Here is a 21,674-nt window from a genome sequence, read left to right on the forward strand (position 1 = left end):
ACCAACACCTGCCCCTTGTTTTGTGGGCATATCGAACAGCAGTGCAGGAGTCAAGTCAGTGTACTCCTGCAGCGTTGATGTTCGGAAGGGAGCTCCGGACCCCGGTGGACTTGGTGTTCGGAGCGCCCCCTGAGCCGGAGATTGCTGGTGGACCAGAGATGGACTACTTCCGGCGGCTCAGGGAGCGGTTGCACACGGTGCATCAACTGGCAAGACGGACATTGGAGGGAGCCGGGGCCCGCCAGAAACGGGCGTATGATACCCGTGCGCACGGTCCTATGCTGGGGGCCGGAGATCGGGTCTGGGTGTTCTGCCCCCAGAGGAAGCGGGGGCTGACCCCCAAGCTCATGAGCCACTGGCAAGGCCCGGGCGAAATCCTGGAACAGCTGTCGGAGGTGGTCTTCAGAGTCCGGATGCCGGGGCGGGGAAGGTGGGTGGTGCTACACAAGGACCGGCTGGCGCCATACCATCCGCTTGCCCCCAACCCGCAGGCTGGTGTGCAGCCTGGGGACTCCTCGCCCCCTACGCCCGGCCCGGAGGGGGGCGCCATGGATTCCCAGTCGAGGCCGAAGCGTACTCGACGCCGGCCCGGACATTTGCTGGACTACAGTGTGGACAGTTAAGGTTGTGGGGACACTAAACCTTTTTGGGAGGGGGCTGTGTAATGACCTGGCTGGGGTTGTTAGCCAGGTGCATTCTGGGTATTGTGTTGTCTCTGTGTTTTCTATCGTTCTGCTAGTTCATATGTGTTTGATTTGCATGTTGTGTTAGTGTTATGTTAATGTAAGCCACAGTGAAGTTGATGTGTGTTCTGTGGAGGGGGGTGAATTGGCATGGTTGGCTGACACCGCGACTCTATGTGGTGGGAGCGTGATAGGGGTTCGGTGTCAGCAGTGTTACGTGGTGGTTGAAAAAGATGGTGAATAAATGCCTGTGGTGAACCACTACTGCCTCCTGCTGGATTATTCGGGGATTACCAGTCTGCTGCTGAGACGCTCGGGGTCATGCGGTGTACGAGGCACGAGCGCTCTCCATTCGTTGCGAAGTTTAGCGATAGCTGCTAGCGCCCCGCTAGCCGTTTAGCTAGTGAGCAGTTTAGCCAGTCAGCTCCCCAAACCCACAGTCGTTACACAAGTATGACTAGGTCATTGAATCAGTGTCTGTTGTGAGTCTCAAGTAAGTTGCCTGCAATGATATTTAATGTCCAGCAGGTGTCAGTATGGAGTAAAACAGCAACACTGTGTCGACGCAGTATCGATACAGATTGGGGAATGTGCTGAAACGCTTCACGAGGCCTCATCTACCCATCACTAGTAACAGCCACCCGAATTACTTTTTTCGCTATACCAAAAAAAAGTAGAGGCGGCTGCTCGACTTGACTGAGATGGATGCCTTCCTCAAACCACGATCCAAAGCACACGAGACTGAAATCCCGTGCGGTGTCGAGAGATTTAACATTGCTATATTATTGACCTACTTCACTCGAACATGATATGAACAATTTAATATACGCTCTCTGCATATCATGTGGTTTCCACACTATATAGTTATACTTAACTTTAAAGCATGAGGCAATTGTGTTAAATGCATGCAAGATGCTTATGTAAATCCAAGAGATGGCCAATCCCTTTTTTTCAGTGTGTATCCGGGTTTCCGGACTCATGACCTCCCCAGCTGTCAGAGGTAAGAGTCACGCACATGTCCCTGTTGTCTGAATTGGCCATATTTTTGTCAATTTGTGCTTCTTATGTTTTTGCAGAGATCACCTGCAGATCGTTCTCTAGATCGATTGCTAGTATGTTTTTATTTTGTGTCATACGTTTAATTATTTTACCTTGTAGTAAACAGGTGTGTTTATAGGTTGGAGCACTTTGTTTGAGAATCGGGCGGCGCCGTTTGATCGGTGTATAACTTTGACTTGTTACGATCTTAGTATTACTTCTGTCGTAATCGTCTCTTGCAAATGCTAATTTCACGATACATTACAGACAGTCTGGTCTGGGTGGGCGTCTGATAGCTTTACAGCGGGACCGCTACTGCTTCTCTACGCTAAATTACAGACGTGTTGCTTTGACTTTCTTTCGTTTGGATTTCCTTCTGCCCGTTTCAGGAAGTGTATGGACAGTAATTAGTTTAAAGTCGGCTCTTTGTCTCATGCACAAGCGACTTGGATTCATGCGGAGAGCCAGAACATCTAAAAACAAAGTTTTTATAATAGTGTTTGAGGAATATGTGGTATATATGGAAGCCTGTTAAGCTGCGTTTCATGTATTGAGTTATTCAAATAGAGCAGTTTGTATGTAAAAACTTCACATAACTGAGTCATCTGTTCTAAAATTAAGATTCCATTTATTTTGTGTTTGCGTGGTGGGGTGAAGGAAAACCAGTAAAGGTAATTAAACGGTACTGATAACGTCACCTGGAGGTAGAACTACACCCCAGAGAATATTACACTAGCCAGTGCAACAGTTTTAACAGTTATAAAGGCACACAGGCACGTTATTAACAAAGAAGAGGCGTGGCAAATCAGTTTCATTAAACAAAAGTTTATTTAACAAGAAAACAGAAAATAATATAGGAAGGAAAACGTTTCCTATTTGCTCTCATGTATGTTCCTTTGATTTTCGTGCCTAGTCCATCCTTGTTTCATCTCAGTGTTTTGTACCTGTGTCTGTCTGTTTTCACTATGTTTTGCTCCTTGGTCTCACCTAGTTCGTTGTGTCTCCACATCTATCCCCAGTCTGTGTGTGAGTGTGTGTATGTGTACTTCCTGTTTTATTTTGATAGTCTCCCATCTCCAATTTTGCTTCCCTCATCATCATTCAAATTCTGTTCTGCTTTGTTCCCCATGTGTGTCCACTCTGGCCTGATCTCCTCTTTTGTATTGTTTGTGTGATATGTGACAGAGAAAGTATTTGCCTAGCTTCTGGGCGTTGCCCTGGCTGCCCGGTCAGACATCATACCTTTTGATATGAGTTTTCTTTCATTTAATAAAAAGCCAAATTAAATATGCTGACATGGAAAGGAAGAATTTAACACTCAGCTAACATATAAAATGCCCATTTTAGTCAAGCTGGCACAAAACTATACTCGTTTGAGTCACAAAATTAATAACCCAGGCAGAGTGTGTGAAAGCAACAGAAACATCAATATGAAATACGAGGTCTGTGATTAACTGTCCACACTTACACAGGTTAAACACCTAGATTAGACATTAGCTCTCCTTTTTTCTTCAGTGCACCAAACACAAAACATACACAAAGTATGAACTCATCTCTCATACAAAAGTAACTCAATTTGAATGACATCTAACCAACAACTAACCGTTCCTGTTTCCTTTTGATCTTTCTGCCCCACCTCTCAGGCACGTTTCTACACATTCAAACACTGCAGAGCAATACAGAGGAAACAACTGAGCAGCAGAACATCAGCAGAGACAGAAAATCATATCAACTATGGCCGATATGGCCAGCAAATACACTCGCCTTGGTGAGTATATTTTAAAAGACTAATTTATATAATTAATTTTATGTAAATCTAATAAAACTCAACCCCCACTTACAAAACTCAACATGTATCAGACATTATTTTAATTTATCTACTTGTTTGATCTCTTCCTCTAATAATTTCTCTTTGTTATTACTACTGTTAATGGTTTTCTAAGTACGTTGTACACTCTGATCCAAATAAGAAGTTCAGTCTACAAATCCAAAAGCTGGTTCATGAAATGCCCAAAATGAACATCAACTATCAGAAGGTAAAATAAAAGTTTGACTGAAAAGTTATTTTCTTTTATTAAAACCCAGAGTCAGAAAGAACGTAGGAAAAGAAAATTAAAAGAATTTATTAGGAAAATAATTGTTTTTCAATCAATGTTGTCAGCAGTTTTTTGATGAAAAAAGAAGTGGAAAAAATAAGATTTGAAAAGTTTTTCGACTAAAACAGAGGAACAAAAGAAGGGAGGTATTTTCTTGTTCGTCTCCTTTGACATTTGTTCTGTTCACTAATTAACGTGATTCTTTACCCCGCTTCAGATTAATGGTCCACTCACCAAATCTACCATGACTTTATTTTCTTGTTCGATCCAATTCCATCCAATTCTAAAATATTTGGAAAATCTAAATAAAGCCAGAATGCAATGATTAGAAAATCTCACACCCAGATTTTATTTACAATAGAACATAGAAAACGCTTCAAATGTTTAAACTTAGAAAATTAAAATATCTGTGTGCCTTTTATTTATTTAATTTAATGTGATTTAATGTAATGTGGTGACAGAAGTCAAAGGGGGACATTGACAGTGTCAGAAGATCTCTCTTTTTTCTCAGCACATTATCACATATTCCCACAGAGTCATGCACCTACTGGTTAAATATTACAATACTGTAGGTATCATCATATATGGCGCCAGTGTTGGTCAAGTTACTTGAAAAAAGTAATCAGTAACTAATTACTGATTACTTCCCCCAAAAAGTAATCCCGTTACTTTACTGATTACTTATTTTCAAAAGTAATTAATTACTTAGTTACTTAGTTACTTTTTAAAAACACGATTTACAACCTGAATAGGTGATAAAGTGATAGATCTTTCAGCCCAATTCTACTTTTTCTACATAATCCATCATACAAAATGTAATCAAATGGAACAGTCTCTTTTTAAAACTTTTATAGTTTTATTAATTTTAATCTTTTAACTTTACGTTAAAAGATTACAAGTAACGCATTGCTGCCCATCTCTGTATGGCGCACATGAGGAAGACATCATACAGAGTTTGAAGGGTGACTGAGAGATGTAGTCTTGACTTCATGATCTATAATAGTTGACACAGTAAGAAGGTTACTGGTTCTTTTGGGATCCCCTTGAAGAAGCCTAAAGTGTTCTATGAATGTATGATTGATGTGTGAATTCTTGTTAAAAGGACTTTGAGTGGTCATTAAGAGTAGAAACGTCCTACACGAATGCAAATATATTACATTTTCACCTCCAATGTAACAAAATAATATAAAATTAAACAAACTAGAATCCATTTGGTCCTGAGATTAATCTAACAGAGAGCTATCAGACATTAAGTAAATTTAGTGAAACCATGTTAAATATTACCTTTATTATACAAAATTGTTAAAAAATAAGCCATCAGTGGGAAACCCAACACCAGTCTTCCTTCTCTCACTCCTGCTGATCAGCTCTTGTAGGTTTTCTTTTCTTGGACTGTGTCGAAGTTTAAAAATAATTGCTGGAGCCCAGTGTTTCTTATTATTTACTCAGTGATTTAATGTCAGTTTGGCCTGCATATGATATACAGTGGGGTAAAAAGTTCGGGCAACCTTGTTAATAGTCATTATTTTCCTGTATTTATTATTTATTATTTTCCATTGGTTGTTACAATAAAAAATGTCAGTTAGATATATCATATAGGAGACACACACAGTGATATTTGAGAAGTGAAATGAAGTTTATTGGATTTACAGAAAGTGTGCAATAATTGTTTAAACAAAATCAGGCAGGTGCATAAATTTGGGTACCACAAAAAAAGAAATGAAATCAATATTTAGTAGATCCGCCTTTTGCAGAAATTACAACCTCTAAATCAGAGGAGGAGCCAGACATTTGAAACACCCGGGGCTTAGCCCTAAAGGGTAGTATGCATGTGGGATTTTTTTTTTTTTTTTGAGGGGGGGGGGTGTAGAAATGACTGAAAGATTAATAGGCTCTGTTTTGAGTTTTGTTCAAAAAAGAATGACTTCATATAGGGAAATATATATATCACACATGCAGGACACCTTAAACTAGTTTTTTAATTGAGCAGCAAGACAGAACGAAGTCGGGGCTGTATCAAGACACAGGGACTAAACCCCAATTCAACCAGACCCAGAACTGATCCAGAATTAAAACAGGACTACAACAGTTCAAAAGCAGGATTACTGAGGACTTAACCAAGACATAACCACAATCAGAACTAGATGATAGTAGCACTAAAAATCATCATAGACCTGCACTACACTTATTTATTTAATTCTACCAAAGTACAATATTTAGATTGAGAAAAGTTTATATAATTATTTAGCCTTGTTGTGCAAACAAGCCTGCAGAACTTAATAAATATAGAATTTGAAAAATAGCAAACCTAAAAAGAAACACTAGGTACGAGATACATGAGTACCTATGATACAGTGATACTTTTAGTAAGCAACCATTTGACTAACATGTGTGTCTCACCTGCTCTTGTTCATCTCTGTTCTGTCCTCATTCTCCATCTCAATCTCTGCTCCTCTCTCTCCCTCTTTGTGCTGACAATCATCAAATATACAGTTGAAACCAGATATTTACAAACTCTTCAGATCAAAACACAAACACTTTTTTAATTGTAACATCAAATCAGACTAAATGTTTATTTTTTTAGATTGATAAATATAAAAACATATTTGTTAACTTTAAGAGTAAAGAGAGAAACTGTCTGTGTTTTTTAATTGCAAATGGCACCAAATTGTATTCAAACTGAGCCACACTTATGGAGCTCCACGATTCTTTTCCTGGTGTTTTGGTTGACATCTCTTGATTTTCCCATGTCAAAGAAACAGGCTCTGTGTTTTGCCTTATATGCATCCACAGCTGTGCCACCAGTTTACTCACATGGACTCTACTAACCTATCAGAAGCTTCTTCAGCTCAGAATGGAATCGTCTGGAGTTTTCTTATTAATTAACAATAAACTTAGTGTACATGTACTCCTAAATTTAATGAAAGTGATAAAAAATAGACAGCTCTGTCTCTCTTTATTCTGACATTTAACTAATTCAAAATATATTTCAATATTTATCTAAAACAAAAGTTTACTCTAAATTGATGTTGTACAGTAAAAATGTTTTATGTTTTCCCCCTAAAGTGTATGTAAATATCTGGTTACAAATGTGAATATCCTGCTGTGTACTGAAATCCCTCTTGTTTTGCATAGAAATATACTGAACAACATACAAAGCATAATATATAAAATAACATTTACCTGAGTTTTTCTTTGAAAGAACCCTCTAATGTCCATTCTTATATTTCAGTACATAACTGAAACCGAATTAGTCGGGGAGGGTAAGAACTGAAAATATGAAATAAACACACGTAAGCTAAGACTCTCTAAAAAATAGCATTTGTTCGGCTTTTCATTTCGCCATTTGTTGATTCACTTGAAGAGCAAGTAACGTAATATTGGTCAAGTGATCAGTTTCATATCAATCTTTCGTGATGCACCGTCATATTTACATTATTTGTACGGTACGAATGATTTGCTTTGGTACCTGCTCAAACTTAAGCTCCCCTTAGTATGGCTGGCTCCGTCTCTCCAACAGCGCACTCACGGGCAGCAGCTCCCCCCGCCCCCTCGCTCAGTCGCTTAGTGCCTGAGCTTGGATCATACCAATATCAGGGGGGGATTCACGCACAGTCGTAAATTCCCACAGTGTGCACTATGTGCTTCGAATATTGTGTGTACTTTTTGTTTTATACAGTTGTCAGCCAGGCATCTAACTATGAAAAAATTACACTCCAAAATACCCCGGGCTTCTGACAAAACAACCCGGGCTTAAGCCCCGTAAGCCACCCCCACGCTCCGCCCCTGCTCTAAATGCTTCCTGTAGGTTCCAATGAGAGTCTGGATTGTGGTTGAAGGTATTTTGGACCATTCCTCCTTACAAAACATCTCTAGTTCATTCAGGTTTGATGGTTTCCGAGCATGGACAGCTCTCTTTAACTCGAGACAGATTTTCAGTAATATTCAGGTCTGAGGACTGAGATGGCCGTTCCAGAACGTTGTACTTGTTCCTCTGCATGAATGCCTTAGTGCAAGCCTATTCAAATGGTGGCCCGCGGGCCAAATGCGGCCCAGAAGCAACCTGCGAGTGGCCCTGCCTGTGGTCCTGGCAGAAACGCAGAGAAAACGCAAAAAATGAATTCATTAATTAATTTTTAAAAAATTAAAAATTCCTACAGCGTAGTGTAGACTGTGAATGCAACACTCCTAGTAGCCTAGCAATATTTAATCCACAATGCACCGTGATGTAAACATATTAAACAATCATCGTAATATATGATGCGACAACAGCATGTCTTTCTCACTCCAAAAGCGCAAAATTGACAATGAAAACTGTCGGTTTAACCCTGCCTGGACTGACAAATACTTATTCATTTTACCGAGTTTAATAATCTTACAACCGGAGTTGTACTACCATGGTGAGGGTCCTGTACAGCCCAAGAGAGAGCTGCAGCAGCTTCCCTTCGTGTTTGCTTCTTGGCGAAGAAGAAAAGGCCTTTCACAGATTCTGAAACAATGAAATACTGCAAGCTGGCCGTGGTGGATGCGGTGAAAAGTGATGAAAAAATTAAAGTGAGTGTGACATCTGCTATTAAAAACGTACCCCTGTAGGACAGTTCAAATATTCGTAGAATTGAAGTTCTGGCGTCAGACGAGTTTGAAATGCTGTTAGATGACCTGAAGAAAACTGATGTAATGTCTATAGCAGGGGATCACTGACAGAACTGATAATGCACAGTTGTGAGTATATGTCCGTTTTTTGGATGGGAAATTGCTCGGCTTGCTACCGTTAGAGGGACACGCAGCTGGCGAAATGATGTTTGAGAAGATTTAAGCTCTTTTTGAGGAAAATGGTCTGGATATGAAGCATGTCTGTATACTTGTGACGGATGGGGCTCCATCCATGGCAGGAAAAGTGAGTGGTCAGCGAAATATTTATTTTAATTTGAAAGGGAATTATCAAAAATGGTTTTTTGTTATTATTATTATTAGTATTTCAAATGTGCAAAAAATTGTTTAGTTATAGCTCCCTTTTTTTTAAATGGACCTTTTGGTGTGCATTTGTGAGAGGTCACCAGATTTATAGGGGAAAAGGAATAAAAAAAATACTTGTTTTTCAGTACAGTTGTGTGGGTTTGAAATTGATCATGATCTGCTGCTTACTGGCTTAAAAAAAAAAAATATCTGGCCCAGATAAATTCCTCGGTTTGAAAATCTGGCCCAACTAACTTCGTAGTTGAATAGGCATGCCTTAGTGGGTTTTCAGCAGTGTTTCGGGTCATTGTCTTGTTGAAAAATCCAGCCCCGGCGCAGCTTCAGCTTTGTCACGGATTCCTGGACATTGGTCTCCAGAATCTGCTGATACTGAGTGGAATCCATGTGTCCCTCAACTTTCACAAGATTCCCAGTCCCTGCACTGGCCACACAGCCCCACAGCATGATGGAGCCACCACCATATTTTACTGTAGGTAGCAGCTGTTTTTCTTGAAATGCTGTGTTCTTTTTCCTCCATGCATAATGCCCCTTGTTATGCCCTAATAACTCAATTTTACTTTCATCAGTCCACAGCACCTTATTCCAAATGTACTTTAGCAAACCTCAAGTGGCTCTGTTTGTGCTGTGGGCGGAGAAAAGACTTCCTCTGCATCACTCTCGCATACAGCATCTCCTTGTGTAAAGTGTGCTGAATGGTTGAACGATGCACAGTGACTCCATCTGCTGCAAGTTGATGTTGTAGGTCTTTGGTGCTGGTCTGTGGGTTGACTCTGACTGTTCTCACCATTCGTCGCTTCTGTCTATCTGAGATTTCTTTTGGTCTGCCACTTTGAGCCTTAACTTGAACTGAGCCTGTGGTCTTCCATTTTCTCAGTATGTTCCTAACAGTGGAAACAGACGGCTTAAATCTCTGAGACTGCTTTCTGTATTCTTCCCTTAATAAACTCAGCCGTCTGCTCCTTGCTCCCTAAAATATAACAGGACTAAATTCTACCATCTCACACTTCTGTTTAATCAGTTGTCTGCTTGACGTTTATTCAGCTGTGTAAAAACTATAACTTTAATCTCAGCCAAACTGATTTATTCAGGAACAAATAAAACACTGAAAAAAAGCCAAACAATAAAATTTGTAAGTTATCTAAGGGACTCCTATATCATGTTTAACCTGAGTAGTGAAAGACCACTGGGGGTCTGAAAACGATGTGCTGGGAGTTCGGTGTTCTCACCGGCTCAGATATTTGAAGTATACACAGCTACATTCTCGCCTGAAAATATCTGAAAACGTTATTTTGTGACCCAGAAAGAGTAATAAGAGTAATATTAAAACTAACTAGCTGCCGCCATTGTTGAAAACTGGAATTGGCTGGGCCACGCTATGAATTCTAGGATGCGGTTCCTGAATTTGGACACAGATACGATACCAGACACAGCTTCTTCTTTGTCGGGGTTTAACGGCAGCTGGCATCCTTGTAGATGCAGTGCTGCCATCTTCTGTTTCAGTCCGTTACTACACTCTTAAATCCTACTACTTATTCCTGCGTCTTTCAGGATCTTACAAAGCTTCAAACGATGTGCCGACTATGAAATTAGTCATTGATGATTTTGAATGTTGACTAATCATGGCAGCCCTACTCTGGATAACTGTTTTTGTCATGTAATTGGATTGCACTTCGTCAGGCCTCTACCCTAACACCTGACCAACTTGGGTGTCCCACCTGAAGGCTGAGCTTCTGCTGGTCAAGCTGTTATGGTCACTAAGGTGCGCAAACCCGCTGACCATATTAAGGTGGCAATCTCTCAGGGGGATAACAGAAACCCAAATAAACTAAAACTAAAATAAAATATTGCTCATCAGATTCTAACAACTAAAAACATGGCATTTAACTTAATTGGATAGCCTATATCGAATATATTTGAAACAAACAATAACACTTCACACTATTGCCAATATTAACAAAACTAAAAAGGGTAGGCCTGGTTTAAAAAAAAAAAACAGAATTCACAAAGTCTTGAAAAATAAAACTTAAAAATAGAAATACAGAATAAAATAAAATATCCATCCAGATCTTTACCACCAACAATATAAAATCTATCATAATTGGAGGGCCTAATTCAAATAAATTTGCAAAATTAAGTAAGAATAAAATAAGACCTCTCAATACAGCCAATACTTACAAAGCTAAAAAGGGCTGGCATAGTAAACGCACCTCATTGCCTGCAGTAGCCAAATGGAAAAAGTACGCTTTTCCCAGCTGCACTTCATCTCAGAGGTAGGTTAATAAATTGGATTTAACTTAACCACAATACTTTCACATGGGTTCTTTAACTGGAGTCCAACTTGAAGGCGGTGGCAAGATGTGTCGCATGGATGCTGGGGGGAGGGGGAGCTCTCTGCCGAGTGTTGTGTGAGCCTGTGCATGAAACCTATCATTTAATTTGTGCCTTTTCTTGCTGATTTTTTCAGCTACTGTAGTAAATCTTGTCCATATTCAGCTTGTGGGTAATAAATTATTTTCTTTCTAAACTTCTAAAAGTTTGACTTAAGGGGGCAGGACGTTTGTTTAAGGGGGCATTGCCCCCTCTTGCCCCAGCGTATAGCCAGCCCTGATAAGAAGTATGATTCAATGCAGAGGTCTATTAACACATAGTGAGTGAAAAAGGTGACTGAAGAAGAAATACTGCATCATGGGAACCCCCCAGCTGCCTACATCTATTGCAGCACAACTAAGGGAGGACTCAGGGTCACCTGATCCAGCCCTAACTATATGCTTCAGCAAAAAAGGAATTCCTCACATTTTCTATTTGTATTTCTCTTGAGTCTCCCTTCTAGAAATATTATATTAATGTAAGAAATCATTATTGGATATGGTTTTTTACTCTATAGGATACCAGATTTCAATTTAAAAGGTAAATTATACACGTAATTACACTAAAACCATGAGTTCTGCGAAAAAAAACCTGACAAGGTGGAATTGTTTCAGTCACAAAGCCCTTTATGATACTCCATTTCCTCTCCACCTTACGAGTTAATCTGCTGTAAGGTATGTGTTGGAGAATTATACCAGGGAGTCAAATACTTTTGATTTGAGGTTCCCTTTTTCACATGAGATACAGTATCCAGAGTCATATGTAGTGAGGAGGTAAAATTATTAACAAGATAATGATAAATTAAAAAAAATTGTACTACTGTTGTAATTCAACAGAGGAAGAAGAACCAGAGGAACCAGAGAAGCCAGAACTCAGGATTTTGCTTGTTGGAAAAGCTGGAGGTGGAAAGAGTGCTTCAGGAAACACCATCCTAGGAAAAGGGAATGCTTTTGAATTGACATCATCAGAGTGTCAGAAGGAAACAGGAGCATTTGATGGTCAAAAACTGGCTGTAGTTGATACTCCAGGTCTGTGTGGCTCCAGTAGAACTGAAGAGGATTTGACAGCAAAGATGGAGAGAGCCATCTGCTTTGCTGCTCCTGGTCCTAATGTGTTCCTGGTTGTGATTCAGGGAAACTGCTTCACAGAAGAAGATCAAGAAATAGTGAAAATGTTTCAGAAGTTGTTTGGGAAAAGGTCAGCATGTTCCACATTAGTCTTGTTCACCCATGGAGATGACCTGAAGTCAGATGGAAACACCATAGAAGAATTAATCAGTAAAAATCCAGCTCTCAGTGACTTCATCCGTCAGTGTGGTGGAGGATACCATGTCTTTAACAACAAAGACAAGGATCCCTCTCAGGTCAGAGAGCTGCTGAAGAAGATCAACACCATGGTTCAGAGAAATGCAGGAAGATACTACACCATTGAAATGTTTAGAGAGGCTGATCTTAGGATTGTTCTTATTGGGAAAACTGGAGTTGGAAAGAGTGCATCAGGAAATACCATCTTAGGAGAAAAAGCTTTTAAAGCCGCAGCAGCTTTTTCCACAGTGACATCAGAGTGTCAGAAGGAAACAGGTCTGTTTGATGGTCAAAAACTGGCTGTAATTGATACTCCAGGTTTATTTGACACCAATAAAACTGAAGAGGAAGTGAAGAAAGAGATCAGTAGCTGCATCAACCTTGCTGCTCCTGGTCCTCATGTGTTCCTGGTTGTGATTCAGGCCAACAGATTCACAGAAGAAGAACAAGAAACTGTCAAAATCATTCAGAATATGTTTGGAGATCAGTCAGCAAGTTACACTATGGTCTTGTTCACCTTTGGTGACAATCTGGAGAGAGAGAAAGTCACCATAAAAAACTTGATCCATGATCATCAAACTGTCTCTGACTTCATCAGTCAGTGTGGTGGAGGATATCATGTCTTTAACAACACAGTCGAAAATCCCTTTCAGGTCAGAGAGCTGCTGGAGAAGATTAACACAATGATTGCGAGAAATGGAGGAGAGTACTACACCAATGAAATGTTCAGAGAAGCTCAGAGAGCCATGAACAAACCAGAAGCCGTCCTCAGGATTGTTCTTGTTGGGAAAACCAGAGTTGGGAAGAGTGCAGCAGGAAACATCATCTTAAAGGGAAAAGTATTTAGATCAACATCCTCCTCTTCCTCTGTAACATCAGTGTGTCAGAAGGAAACATGTCAGTTTGAAGGTCAAACAGTGGCTGTAGTTGATACTCCAGGTCTGTACAAAACTAAACTAACTAAAGAGGAGGTGAAGAGAGAGATTGTTAGATGCATGTCCTTTGCTGCTCCTGGTCCTCATGTGTTCCTGGTTGTGATCCAACCAAACAGATTCACCAAAGAAGAACAAAAAACTGTGAAAATCATTCAGAAGATATTTGGTGAACAAGCAGCTGATTACACAATGGCCTTGGTAATCCATGAAGATGATGAGAATAAAGACACCATAGAAGAAGCAATCAAACATCCAGATCTCAATGACTTTATCAGTCAGTGCGGTGGAGGATATCATGTTTTTAACAGCAGAAACAAGGATCCCTCTGAGGTCAGAGAGCTGCTGAAGAAAATCAACAATCTGACTGAAAGAAAAGGAGGATGCTACACCACCAATATGTTTGAAGAGGCAGAGAAAGCCATAAAAACAGAGATGGAACGACTTCAGAAAGAAAATCCAAAGATGACGGCCAAAGAAGCAAGATACAAAGCTGAAAGAAGCAACGCGTTTACTAAGGGGAGTCGGGATGCTGTCATTGCGGGGGCTGATACTGGTGTTAATGTTCGAGCTGCTGCTGCTGGAGCTGGGGCTGGAGTTGCTGCTGGTATTGCTGCTGGAATTGGCATTGAAGTTGTTATTGGAGCTGGTGTTGGAGCCATAGGGGGTCCAGTGGGGGCTGCAGCAGGAGCGTTAGCTGGAGCTTCAGTGGGACTCGCAGCTGGTTTCATAGTAAAATTTGTAACTTCGAAAAGAAAATTAAATGATTGTGTTACTCAGTAATAATCAATGAAAAATAACATTTATCAGCAGCTTGTGAATGTTCCATTTACAAGGAAATAGATAAAAAAAATAACAGTAATAGTAATAATGTTTTGAGTGTTGTTTAGATGGACTAAAGAAAAACATAATAAATGAGCTGCAAAGAAGAAAGATATAAAGTTAACCCTCTGGGCTCTATCCTGGCCATTTGTGGCCACTTTTCTTTTTTCAACCATTTTCATTCGGTTAATACAAATGGAATGAAAATTCCCAAAGGTGTATATTTTTTTTCTGATTTTTTAATTTTCAACATCGGCTCCTTAATAATGTCAATAGTATACACTATACACCAAATTGTTCCTCTTGACTCTATAATGGCCATTTTGGGCCATGATAGAGTAGTGTAATTCTTATTATTGTTGTTTTTTATTACATTAATTAATACCTTTAATAACATCATAGTTTTTATTAATGAATTGAATAGGAACATATTACTGATTATTAGCTTTCTTGTAATGATTGTGGAAATATTAAATTCTACTCTAAACCAATCAGTCTTTCAGATTGTGTACAATGTGTTTTGAAGCTGTGGTCTCACATTCAAATTCAGAATTATGAATTAAACAGTTTAAATTTATTGATGAAAGTTGTTTTGTTGTTGTCTGTCCTAACGAAAACACCTGAAACGGACCAGTTTCCCATGAAAAGATTCACTGTGGTGTTTGAGCCGATCAAATTGTGATGTAAAAGAACAGCAGACATTTACTTTATGTTTTCTCCATTGTGTCAAACACATTTTTATTCAGTGATAAAAACGGTTAAGTGAAAATAATCTGCACACAGAGGAATAGTAAAACTGCATCAGTCATCATTATGAATTAGTCTGTTCGGTTTGACGCAGCAGCACCACCTCCTGGACAAACTCTGACCTGCAGTCAAACTTCAAACGAAGCAGAAATATTTCTTTCAGCTCAGAACTTTAAGTGTGTGATCGTCTGTGCTGAGGGATGTGAAATGGACGAGACTGAATGTGGATGGATTATTTTTTTTAATCAGCTGCTGCTTCTAAAATCAGCTCAAAATTAAAAAAAAAAAAAAAATCAAAAAAATCTGAATATTGTGTGTGGGACAAGAGAAACTTGTTAATATGAGAATAAAATGCAAAAAGACCAGAGGTTAAGGCTGGAACTGAAAACACACATTTATTAAAGAGAACTACAACAATGTTTAAATAATAATGAAATGAGATTGATACACATATTGCAGCAAGCTTTTGTAATGTCAGTAAGACATTACAGTAATGGTAAGACAAAACAAATGAATTATACAGTACTTTTACTCGAAGTTAAATTTACAGTTACTTTACTGGAACAGAATATTGTAATAGGTTTGTAATTTTACTGTAAATTAAATAACCTCAAAAACAGTAAATTAAATTGACCATTAATTAGATTGAAAATATTTATTACAGCGATTGCTACTGTGATATTTGCATTAAAGTGATATCAATTACTGCAAATTTCAGTTGCAGAACTTTTGCTGCAAAATCAGTTACAGCAGGATCTTTTTTCTTTGCTATACAAATGTTTACAAAGTTACTGTGAACACTTTCTACAGTAAATTACTTGCATCCAGCTGCCAGTAAGTGTTATAATTTACAGCCACCTCTTACAGTGCAGTGCTATCATCCTTCTCTGATTGTTTGAGCCTGCTGTCAGCAGTCAGTCTCTGATTACACCAACCTGCTGCAGCCAAAGTAAGTAAAGTTATGAACATATATTGAATATAAATTGTAAAGAGAAGATGGAGGCGGCTGTGTGACATCACCATTTACACATTACATTGCTGAGGACTCAAATAACATGGTTGGATGGATGGCTCTCCATACTCTAACTCATACTAATAGAACAAAGTTTAAGTTCAGTCATACTTATAGTTTCATAAAATCACAACTGCACAGAAAAAATTGGAGTGTTACAATGTGCTGGAGTAAATGTCTCAGAGCTGATTTTAACCCCCAAAGTGTGATTTAAACACTTTCTGATTTAAATTGTGCAGTGTTGGAGTTATTTGACAACATGTATTTAATCAGTGTTGACTTAACTCTTAAAAGAGAAAATTCTAAATACTGTAACTCTGCGCAGAGGCTGGTTTAAAATGTTAAGTCTGTCATGAGTTTAGTAACTTTAACTCTGTATAGAGTTGATTGTGAACTCAAGTTAGACCCAGCCCTCCCAGTGCGGGCAGTTTTCTTAATCGGTTGGAGCCTCATGGAAGAACAGTACTGATTTTGCACCTGCATGCAGTTCCACAGGGTAAGTAGAATCAAGTCAAACTTACTAGCAATAACTGTTAATGCAAACTGTAAATAGCCTCTAACTATATCAATGTTACAGTTCACATTCAAGCTGTAAACTGCTCAGGCTGGCATTAATGCCCCTCTGTTTCATTTTTTGTGGAATCTGACATGTAGTTTGACATCAAAAGAACTGCAAAAAAAAAGTCTTCAAACATGCACAGTTTTATATAGTACATGAATGACTCAGGGTAGGTTTTATTTTGTCCTCTTAAAATTTTAATCTTGGATCTTGAATATTGGTCCAGGTTATGTCGAGAGAGAGAGAGAGAGAGAGAGAGTGTGTGTGAGAGAGAGAGAGAGAGTGTGTGTGTGTGAGAGAGAGAGAGAGTGTGTGTGTGTGAGAGAGAGAGAGTGTGTGTGTGTGTGAGAGAGAGAGAAAGCTGTGCCTGAAGTGTGATTTTATCCTGGTGAAAGCAAAACAGCAAAAGTCAGAGGAAATTCATGACGATGTTTATGTGAAGCGTAGTTTGGATCTTCTTTTTCTGCTGGTTCGGTCAATATTGTTTGAAGAGAAATAAAACCTGCAGCTTCAGAATCAGCGCAAAAAAGGCGTAAACACGAAGCACGGACCCGCCAATGGATCAGAATCTGCGAGCTGTCGGCTTTCAGCCCTGACCGTGCTTTCTGGTGAGAAAGGCGACATCTCACTGATTCTGATGCGTCAGCGGGTCCGCGCTTTGTGTTTACATCTTTGTGCAGAATCGGTGTGCCTGCTCTCATTTACTGTTTTAGCTGTTTGGTGGTGGTTGAAATGTAGTAATATTTATATTAAAAATCGATTCAGGATTTTAATGAATGACATCACGTTATCCAAGCTAGAATCGATTTTAATCGATAATCAAAACCCGCTCCTAGTACCTGTGTAATCATGCTTATGTACATCTGGATAATGACACAAACTAGTGTTTGGTGCTTCACTTTTTAATAAACTAAAAGACAGAAATCAGATTGTGTAGTGTTGTTTATTTATATTATGGTGCTTATCATTTGTGATATTTATTACTGTGTGCATATTTTTCATATCTTTATTAGGAGAGATAATATAAAAGAAAAAAATCTCTTCCTTGCTGGTTCCATCGAAGAAGAAATGCTCAAGTAACTTTGTAACACTTACGTAATCCAATTCCACAACACAGTGTGATGGGAAATCAGCTGTGTTTTTCTGCCCATTTTATTTCGAATCTGGCGCGAACCGGTGAACCAGTCCCTGAATCAGTCACGTGGTACGGGCTGCCCGCGAGGCCTCGAACGTCACTGCATACGCAATCAAAGCAAGCCTCGATACGCGCTTCACAAAAATGCCCCCGAGATTACCCGACACACGGTTCGACGCTTAGACACACAGGACACATCACTACACAAAAGCAATCAGAGAGGAGTATGCTTTGGGCATTGTGATGCTGTTCCCCTCACTCAAAGATCCATATGCAGACAAAGGCTATGTAATAGTCAATATTTAGTTATTCAACAGAAAATTATTCAATGATGGACATAAAAAATATCTGATATTTTGTTATGAGCTAAATCTGACAAAATACTTCGTGTTTTCACTTAACCAGGAGCACTTCTATGCAGTGTTGGTCAAGTTACTTGAAAAAAGTAATCAGTAACTAATTACTGATTACTTCCACAAAAAAGTAATCATGTTACTTTACTGATTACTTATTTTCAAAAGTAATTAATTACTTAGTTACTTAGTTACTTTTTAAAAACATGATTTGCAACCTGAAGAGGTGATAAAGCGATAGATCTTTCAGCCCAATTCTATTTTTTCTACATAATCCATCATACAAAATGTAATCAAATGGAAAAGTCTCTTTTTTTAACTTGTTTTATCAGTTTTAATCTTTTAACTTTATGCATCAAGCAAAAATGTAATTATATGCAACATTCTCTGACTGGAAGTAATTTGTTTAACATTTAAACCTATTTTCTGCACATTCCAGCACATAAAATAAAATATTTTTTGTGTTTACACTCAGTCTTTCAAATAGATGCAAGTAAAACACAGCAGGAAATAAATAAAGCCAAAGACTCAGTGGTCCTGTTGCTCTATTTTCACCTGTAAAGCAGGACTGCGGTAGGCGGAGGTTTACCCTGGTGCAGGTGTGCTGCGGTCAGTTGAAGAATCCACGAGTTTCTCTGTGAGTTTCCCATTACATCGTAGCGCACTCGGTGCTTGCTTGGAAGTTTAGGGGGTTTTTTTCGCTGTAAAAAGAAGTTTTCTTCCCACGCACAACGGACGCTAATGTTTTTGTCACCTTTTATGGAATCAAACTCAAAGTAAGGTCAGTACTTCCACGCTTTAAACGCTGCACGCTCATACTCTCTCCCGCACTCGATATATTATCCATTGTTGATCTGCACACAGCTGTTGTCACTAACGGCGCACTCGCTTACGTCACTGTCGTGAGACATTCTCGCCAAAAATCACGGTTTTAGTAACGCAGTACCTCAGCGTTCCTACGGGAAAGTAACTGTAATCTAATTACCGTTTTTGCAATAGTAATCCCTTACTTTACTCGTTACTTGAAAAAAGTAATCAGATTACAGTAACGCATTACTGCCCATCTCTGCTTCTATGATGCAGCAAGTGGTACAGGATACATTTCTTGGCATTTGAAAACTGTCGAAAGAAAGATTCGTCATGGACGTCCAACACCACCTAACAGGTTGAGAGACAGTTCTTCAGGTGGCCGAAGTCTCCAAAGGATCGTGAATGTTATACACATGCTTGATGGGGATGCTTGCAGGGAGGCCATGTCTTTGCTTAACCATACTACAGACAATTTTGTGATTTTCCAGAAGATGAAAGAGACCTTTCAGCACCATCAGCGGCTTGTTAATGACCCAAGTAGAAGCGTTGGTATTCTATCCACTTTTCCAAGATTCCTGGATACAAAAGGACTGGTAAGTTAGAATTCATTTTTTAAAATACTTTGGAATTTGGAGCTAGCAGTTGTTTCAAATACAATTTTCTTTCTTAAAGACGGAGCAAGACTTCACTCTCCTGTTCAATGACGACACATCCTCCAGGTTGCTTCAGAAATGGAATACATTCTTGGTAAATGGTAAATGGACTGATTCTTATATAGTGCTTTTCTACTCTCCCGGAGTACTCATAGCTATAAAAGAGGCTAAGAAGCTCACTTCAACATCAGAGTTGTTTCGCTTGGTTCAGTCAGCAGAAGGTCATCCAGAAAATCATCAAGATGATTCTACCAGTGAGTTGTATTTTTTGTATATTAAAGGTTAAAGCTGCATTCAGGGGCAAATATTAATTTGTTTCTGTGTTTTTTTTTAACATTTAAATTCATACAATTAAGACAAATTAAATATTTGTCCACTTTTTCTAGTTTTGAATGTCAAACAAAGAATTGTCTGTTTTGCTCATATGATGATCCAGAACTAGTAATCCGATAGAGTTTTTATTTCTTGAGTGTCTCTAAAAGTGTGTCTACTTTTTGATAACTTGGTTTTCATTGTAAAAAAGATCAGTACATTTGATGAAATGGTATTAATTTTGTGTCTTTTCATCTTCAGCCTTTGAACATGAAATGGCATTGCTGTTGTTGTTGTTACATCTCCTTCCACCACCACCAGGAGGACAAAGGTCTCCAAAAATCAGGGCAAGCGATGCAAGTCACAGACTTGTAGTCTTTCATAAGGTTGTGATTTATCACGAAATTTCAATAATATGAAAGTCTTTGAATCTTTTCTATATTTTTTTTTCTGTATTTAGACATTATTTCTGTGAATAATTTTCAGTTTCCTTATGTTAACCCCAGTCATGCTGCAGTCTGGAAGAGCATCTCTGCAATCAAGGTCGGCAACCATACCCCCTCACTGTTGGGCATCAGAAGAGCAAGACTGACACCTTTTACATCATTTATGGATAAGCATCTCATTCCATGTCAGGCGAGCCACTCAGTCGGGCCATTTGATGAACTTTTCAAAGCACATTTTGTGTTTAATTTGTCCCAAGATAATATAAAGCTGGACTTGTTATTGCAGTGCAGTGGAAGAAGACATGTCTGTCTTTTGATAACCATCTTGTGAGATTATTATATTATCTTATGCCATGTTAGACCCCTAATTAAAGATTGTGAAATCATTATGTAGTTTTAGTTTGCATTATTCTCCTGAAGAGGTGATAACTATTACAGTTATTAAACTATAAGAAATACTGTTTTCAGAGAGTCATCACCTTATTTGTCTGATTAGAAAAGAACAGAACATACTGCACAGGAAGCCAAGGTCATAATTTAGGCTCACTGAGAGAGAAAGAATGTGGATGTTTAGGTTTTATGACTAGGTGGAGGGGGGGATGAAGCTATAAGAATCTGAGGAACGCTCAGACACTTCGAGATCAGGTGGACACCCTCCCGCGGTCATCTCCCCTCCGGATGGTTTATGCTCATAAAGTGCTGAATTGTATGGAATAAAATGATTGTTGATTGAGCATTTATACACCGAGTATTGTCCTTCCTTCAGCCCAAAGATTAAAAGAGTTGGGAGGATTTAACAATCTATATGCATTAAGAGTTGTACATACCGAGGAGAGATGCATAGTGTAATTCTTTCTCAGAATTTAATTTTAACACTTTTCAGTGAAGCCAACACTCACCAGAAGGTTAAAAATTGTATGTCAGAGTCTCAGCAGTCTCTAAAGTGTTATTGGGTGGATGCCGTAGGCATCCACACTATTGAGATCCTGTTTCTCTTTATTCTTTATCCTTTATTATTCTAGTTGCTCCGTTTCTTTGCCGCTTAACTACTCCCTCAGTTTTCAGCCGATTTTTACCATTCAAACTCTAAACTGTTCTGCTATTTCTGCTTTCGACTGCTATATCTTTTGGTACTTATTACTATTATACTTTTTAAAATATTACACTTTTTTCCTTTAATTTGTCCCATTGAAATGAATGGGAAACTTCTACAATTCTGCTAAAACTTGCTTGTCTTTGAAACTTAACTACTTCCTCATACTTTCACCTAGAAACTCCATTCAAACTTTAAAACGTTCTCAGATGATTGGGCTATTCCTGTGTGATTCAGCTTTTTCATATCTGTTACCGTTTTCATGTAATGACTCTTTAAGTTTTCAGTTACAACTTTGTGATTTTTCAGAAAATACATGTGTTGCTATGGTTGCT

General features: G+C 38.8%; 1 pseudogene; it reads left to right on the forward strand.

Annotated features, from left to right (window-relative positions):
• Window positions 1–3,439: 3,439 nt before the first annotated feature.
• On the forward strand, window positions 3,440–20,462 carry LOC146635860 (GTPase IMAP family member 8-like; annotated as a pseudogene).
• The last annotated feature ends 1,212 nt before the right edge of the window (window positions 20,463–21,674 follow it).

Source organism: Diplotaxodon limnothrissa, linkage group LG3 (genome assembly GCF_057381915.1).
Source record: "Diplotaxodon limnothrissa isolate DT_005_m linkage group LG3, D_limnothrissa_male_GT1.1, whole genome shotgun sequence".
NCBI lineage: Eukaryota > Metazoa > Chordata > Actinopteri > Cichliformes > Cichlidae > Diplotaxodon > Diplotaxodon limnothrissa.